This window comes from Salvia hispanica, chromosome 4 (genome assembly GCF_029641045.1).
Source record: "Salvia hispanica isolate PSC_SH4W2 chromosome 4, Shi_PSC_v1, whole genome shotgun sequence".
Classification (NCBI taxonomy): domain Eukaryota; kingdom Viridiplantae; phylum Streptophyta; class Magnoliopsida; order Lamiales; family Lamiaceae; genus Salvia; species Salvia hispanica.
In genome coordinates this window covers 40,079,634-40,087,776 of record NC_142695.1, presented here as the reverse complement: position 1 = coordinate 40,087,776, position 8,143 = coordinate 40,079,634, and the positions used below count along the sequence as shown (strand labels likewise).

Genomic DNA, 8,143 nt, shown 5'->3' with positions numbered 1-8,143 from the left:
TATGTATCAATGTATAAGCCGTTACATAATAATTCAAATCATGAAAATTTAATTCCTATCAAGACTTTGTAACGTAACTAATTATTGGTGAAATCCAAATAAATTCATTAGGCTAATTTGGTTGAGAGTGTGTAACTTAATATGTAACCTAAACCCTCTATAAATATCTCTAATTTGCTACCTTCTTACTCACTTTTTCATTGGCTTTTCCCTTTCCATTATTGGATTTTCTCCAACAAGACATTGTTTTCCATATGAATATCACATTCCTTAATGAATTTTATAGCCTAGCAATACTCCATCGGTAGTCAAAGTGAGATATGTACGCGTTTTTGAGATAGCCACGCCCGATGACAAATCAATTGTCATTGTGGTGTGTTCCATGACAAAATGGTAGGGTTATAAAAGGCAAGTTTTGTTATTTTTTGTTTGAAGTTCTTATATAGCTGGAGGCAATCCGACATTATGGAGAAGATGACATCGGCATAGGGTGATGAAATTGCTGGAGATGATGAATGGAAAAGGAGGCTATTGGAGATAGAGACAAGCGGATAAAAAAGGTTAGGAGAGATTAGAAGTAAGATGAATGCATATTGGAATAGGAGAGAAGATCGATGCAGATTAATTCTTAATTAGTAGTATAAACTTTTTTATTGATTCCAATCAGTTGGTCATTTTATTTTATTGAGAAATTATTGCCGAATTTATTAAGCAATATATTCTTACAAATTTGTTAATTTCAAATTTTGATTTTATATATTTATGTAATGATTTTTTAGTATATATTTTATGCTTATAGATTTGTATGATGGTATGTTTATCATTTCGAAAATTATTTCACGGTGTAAAATAAGTACGAGGAAAATCGAATGGATCGTGCAATGCACGATTGTGATACTAGTATATATAAAAGGCGAGTTTTGAAATGTTTTGAATAATTATTTTACACAAAGGATGTAAATGTAATTAAGAAAAATTATTAAATACCCTTTAATTTTGAACCATTTAATTTATGTAACTGTCACTATTTTTAGGTATTTCTTAAATGATTTTGGCTAAACAATATAGTGTGGGAGTTTTAAAATAAATTCAGCCTAAAATTTGTAACTGGCATAATTATTTTTTAAATAAATTTGTGAATGTTATACGCAATATGGTTTCTTCATATGTTTGACTTTATTATCATTTATATTATATTTATATTTATTATCATTATAAGAAATGTATAAATGGTTACACTAATTAAGGAGTAATATAAATTTTATTATCATTATCATATTTATATTTATATTTATTATCATTATAAGCAATTTATAAATGGTTACACTAATTAAGGAGTAATATAATATTTATTATCATTATCATATTTATATTTATATTTTTATACTTATATTTATTTTTATTATCATTATAAGCAATGTATAAATTGTTACACTAATTAAGGAGTAATATAATAAGTGCTATATAATTTCATCACAATAAACACCGTTGAACGGTTGCAATTAATATTAAATAATATAATATATATATACTCCACAAATTACCCGTTATTGTTAGCTCATTAGAAGAATTGTATAGTATAGTTGTCACGACTGCACTTTGCTAAGGATAGCAAAGCCGGGAACCCGTGACTAGGAGTGGGAGATAAGAAGAGGGGAACAGAAATGGGGTAAACAATATCTGAATATCCACTTGGAAATATAAAGGGAAACAACTTCAAATTAACTTTTAATCACCAGAACTCGAATGGAGATCTTTTCAATTAATATTTATCAGAGTATAGAAGAACAATACGCAGCGGAATGAACATGGTCACATGTATGGAGACATGCACCTCTGAGAGCCTCTACTTAAAATATAAAGAAAATCACAAACTCTGCTCAGCATTCCCCACCGTCACTGCTCAACCTGCACATTTAGAAATATATGCAGGGCTGAGTATAAAAATACTCAGTGAACACATTGCCGAAATATACATACATAAATTGAAAATGTTATCATGCCATCACAGTAACACTTGAGAGTTTTCTCTTAAAAGGCCCGAGCTTACTAAAATCTTTGTTCGACTGCGCAGTCTAAGTTCTTTCATACTTTGTCATATCTGAACACCAAGTGCCGTGGAGATGGTACTCTCCCACGGTCACCTACATCTTTCTCCAGCCGGGGAGGTGGCCACCTCCCAACGGCCTCCACTATATCATCTTTGTGCCGTGGAAGGTGGCCACCTTCCCACGGTCACCTGTGTACACTAGTCCGAGTAGGGACACCACCCTCACTTGAACCCGAATTCGATTCTTACGTTCCAACCAAACAGATAGGCATAAAACAATCATTTATGGCAAGACAATATCATTTGCATAACTAAATATCTCAAAATTATTTGACATTTTATCCATGTTAGTATGTAGGATAGGAAAGTTCACCTCGTTCGTTTAATTTCCTTAACTTGAATTTCTCGCTCCGACTTTAACTTGCGGAGATAACCCTTTTTAAGACATCACAATAAAAAAATAAAACACTAATCAATCTTCAAGAAATTCTTAAACTTTAATAGGAATGCATGCCTCCTAATTAAGCGTTTTATTCTTCACTTATCCTTAAAAAATTGTTAGAACCCATATACTATTTGATCCTCCTTCTTCTATTAATCTCGAATTCCACAATTAATTTGGCTCATGTTAGACTACCGAAATTTAATACTAGATTTCTTCCAACTAAATTCTAATTTCGAAACTCGACAAGGACTTCCCTGTAATTTTAGCTCAAGTAATTAAATTTCGGAATTGGGCTCTTTGATATATTCACTGCAGCCACAAATATTCAAATTAAAGTTGGGCTCAAATTATTTACTCCACTCCTTAGTCCAGACAAAATAAAATGCTAGCCCAAACCATTAATTCATTAGCCCAATTAAATAAACTCATTACTAATACTAATACCTAAATGCTTCTCCTTCCTCACTCCACCGTGGCTATCAAAGAAGAGTTTTCTCTCCCCTTCCTGCCTGGTGCTGACCGTCGGCCAACCTCCCTCCAGCGCCGCCACCGCCTCCTCCTCCGTCGGTGTTCTCTCCCCCTCCTAATCTCCCTATCTCTCCCGTCTCTCCCTCTGTTCTCTCTTTCTCCTAATTTTCCCCAATTTCCGAAATAGCTTCGTCGCCCCTTCTCTCCTATCGGTCTCTCTCTCTCGGCTTCTTTCTGGTCACCGCCGCCGCCTCTCTCTCCAAATCTGCCGCCGCCTTTGCACGCCCCGAATCGGTATCCAGCAGCCCCAACTGAGCTCGAAACAACCTCGCCGGCAGCCCCCGAATCATTCAAAACAACCTGAAAGATAAGTTCTTTTACAAAGCTATGTTCTTTCGTTTTCAGTTTTCAATTCGCAGCAAGGGGTTTCAATTGTGATGTTCGATCGGTGTTGATTGTTTTAATTTGGTTTCGAGTTTCGATTATATTTGTATGATGAGCATGCTTGTGAAATTGATGAATTGAAGAGGGCAAAAGTTTATACCTTCCTCGAACAAAATGGTGGGTGGAAGGGATGGAAAGCTTCTTCGAATTTCTTGTTGAAAAGAAACAGAGAGCTCCTTTGACTTGATCAAATTGGTTTCTGTCAACTGCATGTTGCATATGCTTGAAACTAGAATGGAATTGAGGAGTTTGTGCTATGAATTTGTGAAATAGAAATTACCTTGGCTTGTATCCTATTGGGACAAAAGACAGCAGTTCAAGCAGGAGTTGGAGGAGAATAGATACGTGACTTGAATGGGAAGAGCATAATCAAAAAGAACTTGAGGTGGAGGAGAATAGATACGTGACTTGAATGGGAAGAGCATAATCAAGGAGGAGGTGGAGGAGATTTATCACAAGTTATGCAGAGAGATTTGGTGTTGGACCTTTGGGCTCCAAGAACAATTTATTTTAGTGATTTGGGTTTTTTTTGAGAGAATGGGCTATGAAACTTTCTTTTTAAATTAGGGCCACTAGAAATAAATCATTTATTTCTACTGTGCTCTCTCTCTCTTTTTTTTTTTTGAATACAAATTCATTTCATAAAATTTGACAATCAACACTCAGGTGTTATGCCAAAACTAAACATATTTTATAATTCCTCTTGATCGATCTTAAGCGTTCAATACTCTTTTAATCAGTGAAAAGAAATGAAGATTAAATAAAAAATTTCGGCTACCCATTAGACGTCCTTTCGAGTTCAATTAAAAAGAAAAAGGAAAAGTCGGGATGTTACAATAGTAATAGTATATTTTATTAATTATTATTAATGGATAAAGTCAAGCATTGTTTAGTCCACAAATTGTTAGTATTACATAATTAATGGAATTAGCGTTACACTAATTTGTAACCGCCGCATCATTAGAAACGTACTAAAAATTATTGAAATGGATTCTTTATATATTTTGACTATAAATATGTGTCATTCGTAAGCTTATTATTCACTTTCTCATTGCTTTTCCCGTTAAACTTCTCAATAGAATTTGTAATTTGTCATCTGCAATCTAGCATAACTTCATCAATCATCAAAGTTCTATGTGTTTTTGTTTTGAAATGACCAAACTCGGAGACAAGTCAAATGTCGTCAGCTTGGAATGCATTTTTGTAACATCCCCAACTTTTGAACCTTAGTATTATTATTATGATCTTAACTATATATTCTAAATAAGTGATCAATGTAGTATTTATAAACTGCCCGTTTGAATTTTTAAGATCGATCTTTTGAGTTATAAAGAAATCAAGACGAAATATACAGAAGAAGTTGGTTGTTTTACCATGATTAATTTAAAAAGTTCGAATAATAGTACATGACGAGAAGTCCGATAAAAGTATACAACACAACCAAATCCTAATCTTTTACAATTAGAGATAGGTGTGCAATGATACATCAAATCTACACCAACGGCTTAGATCATCCCCAAATCCAACAAATCTTTGACTAAGATCATGTAAAGATCTAATAAGATATGAATCATTAATCACCTGAGCCACTTGCCAAGATGAAAAGCCTATATATATACCTCAAACCTTTCCAAAATCAGCCACACATCACTATCAAATTTCCTAAAATTCTCTTCTCACACACACCAACACAACATAGAATAGAAGAGTACCAAGGGGGAGATTTTCACAATTGTAGAGTCAAGCCCTACGACCCAACAACACTTTTTCACCGTCATAAAGGTAAACCCCAAACCCTTCCTTTCTTTCATATATGTACAAGCATGCATATTTATAAATTGAAGCTAGAATTTGCCCAAATTTGGATTTAACAATACACAGCAAGTTCAACAAATAGTTTTACCATCTAGTCTTCTTTTAAGTAGCTAGAAAAAAATACTCACAATTCACAAAACACATGGAATAGAGAGATTAAAATCCTACAATGGCTAGAACTAGATAGTTAAAGAAATTTATCTCCAAAATGGGATTCTGCCGGAATTCCGGCGACTGAGTCTCGGCACGCCGTTGCTAACGGTGACAGCCCCACACCCCGCTTCTTCACTAATTTCACAAACCTTCACAAATTAAATTCCAAAAAAAACCTCAGATTTAAGATTTTAAGTTCTTGGAAAATGGAATAAAAGAGAAAGAAATTTAAATATTAACATTACCTTCCAGGAGTTCGGTGAGGAGGCAGCGGCCGGGGCTGGCGTGGCGCCGAGCAGTACGAGGCACAGAGGAGGCCGAAGCCGCCGCCTGTGCATGCACAGTGGCGGCGGCGTGAATAGGTCAGAGAGAGGGAGAGATTAGAGGGGGAGAAAGAGAGAGAGAGGAGGGGGAGACGGAGAAGAGAAGAGGGGAAGACGGAAGTGAGAAGGAGGAGCTTCTCTCACGTCAATTTGGTTTTAGAATTATTGCAAGGAAGATGATGACTTAGTATATATATGTGGGTATAATTATATCTTTTGGGCTAGCATTTTAATTGATGATTGGGCTGCATGTTATTTACTTGGGCTAAGAGGATGAGAGAATTAAAATCCGAGCCCAACTCCTTTTAATAAGTTGGGCTGCAGTAAATTTATTTAAAAAGTTGGCCAAGAACTAGCTGGGAGAAATTTAGATATTTAATTTTTTTAGCCTAAGTTTTCAGTTAAGATTCAATTAATATTTTTATATGGTTTCTTCTAATGGGGTAACTAAGATAAAATAATTCTTCTTTTGTTTTATTTTAGAGTTTTGCATAAAAGTAAATTTTGAAGTTAAAGTATAAAGTTCAATTCAATCAAAGTCGAGAATAGTGAAAGAAGAAGCATTAAATAGTATGCAAGCGAGTTTTAGAAATTTCTTAATGATAAGTGAAATAAGAAAAGGAAATTAATTACGAGGCATGCATTCCTATTAAAGTTTAAGAATTTCTTGAAGTCTGATTTGTGTATTATATTATATTGTGATGTTTTTAAAAAGGTTATCTTCGCAAGTTAAGGTTGGAGAAAGAAATTCAAGTTAAGGAAAATTAAACGAACGAGGTGGGCTTTCGAACTAAACTTTTATTGTGGGCTTTCTTTCCTACATTATTATGTGGGAAAATTGATTTCAGTTATTTAAATTCAAAGTATGTTTTGTCTTGCCATGTTTTTTGTTTTGAGCATTACCTATCTGTTCGTCTAGAAAGGGGAGCGACCCTACTAGACCAGTTATGTTGTGAATCGAATTCGGGTCTGAGTGTGGGAGTGATTCCCTGCTCAGGCTAGTGTACACCAGGGACCGGGAGCCATCCTTCGAGTTGGCTGGTCATTGTGACCGTGGAATGTGGCCACATTCCCGGCACAAGAATGAAGTTCAGATATGGTATATGTTCCAGGAAAAATTGACTGCGCAGTCACAGTTTTAAAGAGAAAATGTTTTTAGTGTTCTCGGGCATTTTCAGTAAAACCCCGTGTTCACCTAGTTATGGCTTGACAAAACCAGCTTTTATGAAAATATATTTCGGCATTGTGTTCACTGAGTACATCAAGTACTCAGCCATGCATATGTTTTAAAAATGTGCAGGTTAAGCGGTGATGACGAAGGGCGGTGTTGAGCAAAGATGACAAATGTGTTTCAGCATTATAATGCTCGGATGAATCGTGTCTCCATATACAGTGTCATTCTCTCTTGACTCTTCCGCTGCAATGTAAAAGTTGAACTTATGTTCTTTTGTATTATGTACTCTGATATATTTTTCAGTCATTCCAATTTGATTTTGTTCATTTCAGTTGTGCGAAGGTTTCCCCTTTTTCTTCCCCGCTTCTTTAATCCTCCCCTAGTCGCGATAAACCGTGTTTGCTATCCTTAGCAAAGTGCGGTCGTGACAATTTTCCAAGACCGCATGGTAGGTGTTATGTCATTTCTTATCTTATCAGTTTCTAACTTTGTTTTGCTATATAACAGTGTATTTCATTGCTTTTATATGATTTTAATGGATCTTGCTATAACGCAGGATATTGAGAAGTTCAATATTGTCGGGATGTTGCCAGCGTATATAGGAGAAACCATGGAACTTAAAACGTTTTTAGTAGAATATTTTATGCGTGATTGAATTTGTTGTTCATACCTATTTTAATTTGAAAATTGTACACACTCTTTGAGTTAGGTATCATAAGATCTTTAGACTGATTTCGAGATTACTCATATTTGTTAGGATCCTATTTTAGAATATTGGTGATGCTTTATTTATTATTAAATTAATAGTCAAGAAATTCAAATGTGTCATAAAGTTAATATTTACTACTCCATCCGATCAACAAAAATATGCACTTTTTGTTAGATATTGAGTTTTAATCAATAATTGATCAAGTAAGAGAGAGATAAAATGAAAAAGTAAATAAAGTATTATTAGTGGAGAATGTGTCTCATCTTATTAGAAGACATTTAAAATTAAAAAGTGTATATTCTTGTGAGACAGAAGAAGTAATACATTTTTTATACAATTTTTCATTCAGCAATAATTTATCATAAACGGTTCGAACTTTTTGACATCTTAATTAAATATGTGTATAGATTTCTAAAGTTACTTTATTTATGTTTTTGGAATTGAATTTAAATTTTGCTTAGTTGATTTCTAAAGTTGCGTTATTCGGTTTTAGAAATTGTACATTTAAATTGGTTTATATATTTGTGATTTTTAATCCTTAAATAATGTAATAATATCTGAT

The 8,143-nt window shown here is 34.1% G+C and overlaps 2 long non-coding RNA genes across 6 annotated transcripts; one reads left to right on the top strand and one right to left on the bottom strand.

The window, feature by feature from the left end:
• Positions 1–1,721: 1,721 nt before the first annotated feature.
• On the bottom strand, positions 1,722–4,006 carry LOC125192493 (uncharacterized). Of its 5 annotated transcripts, XR_007171410.2 has the most exons (4): positions 3,508–4,004; positions 2,940–3,323; positions 2,424–2,485; positions 1,722–1,908 (listed from the first exon to the last, which is right to left on the bottom strand). It is a non-coding gene; the product is annotated as an uncharacterized LOC125192493 (long non-coding RNA). The 5 variants fall into 5 exon arrangements; XR_007171409.2 differs by having other exon boundaries at positions 2,940–4,004; XR_007171411.2 differs by lacking the exon at positions 2,940–3,323.
• Positions 4,007–5,090: 1,084 nt separating this feature from the next.
• LOC148928636 (uncharacterized) lies at positions 5,091–7,575 on the top strand. Its single transcript, XR_016137575.1, has 5 exons — positions 5,091–5,189; positions 5,628–6,475; positions 6,999–7,122; positions 7,205–7,320; positions 7,429–7,575. It is a non-coding gene; the product is annotated as an uncharacterized LOC148928636 (long non-coding RNA).
• The last annotated feature ends 568 nt before the right edge of the window (positions 7,576–8,143 follow it).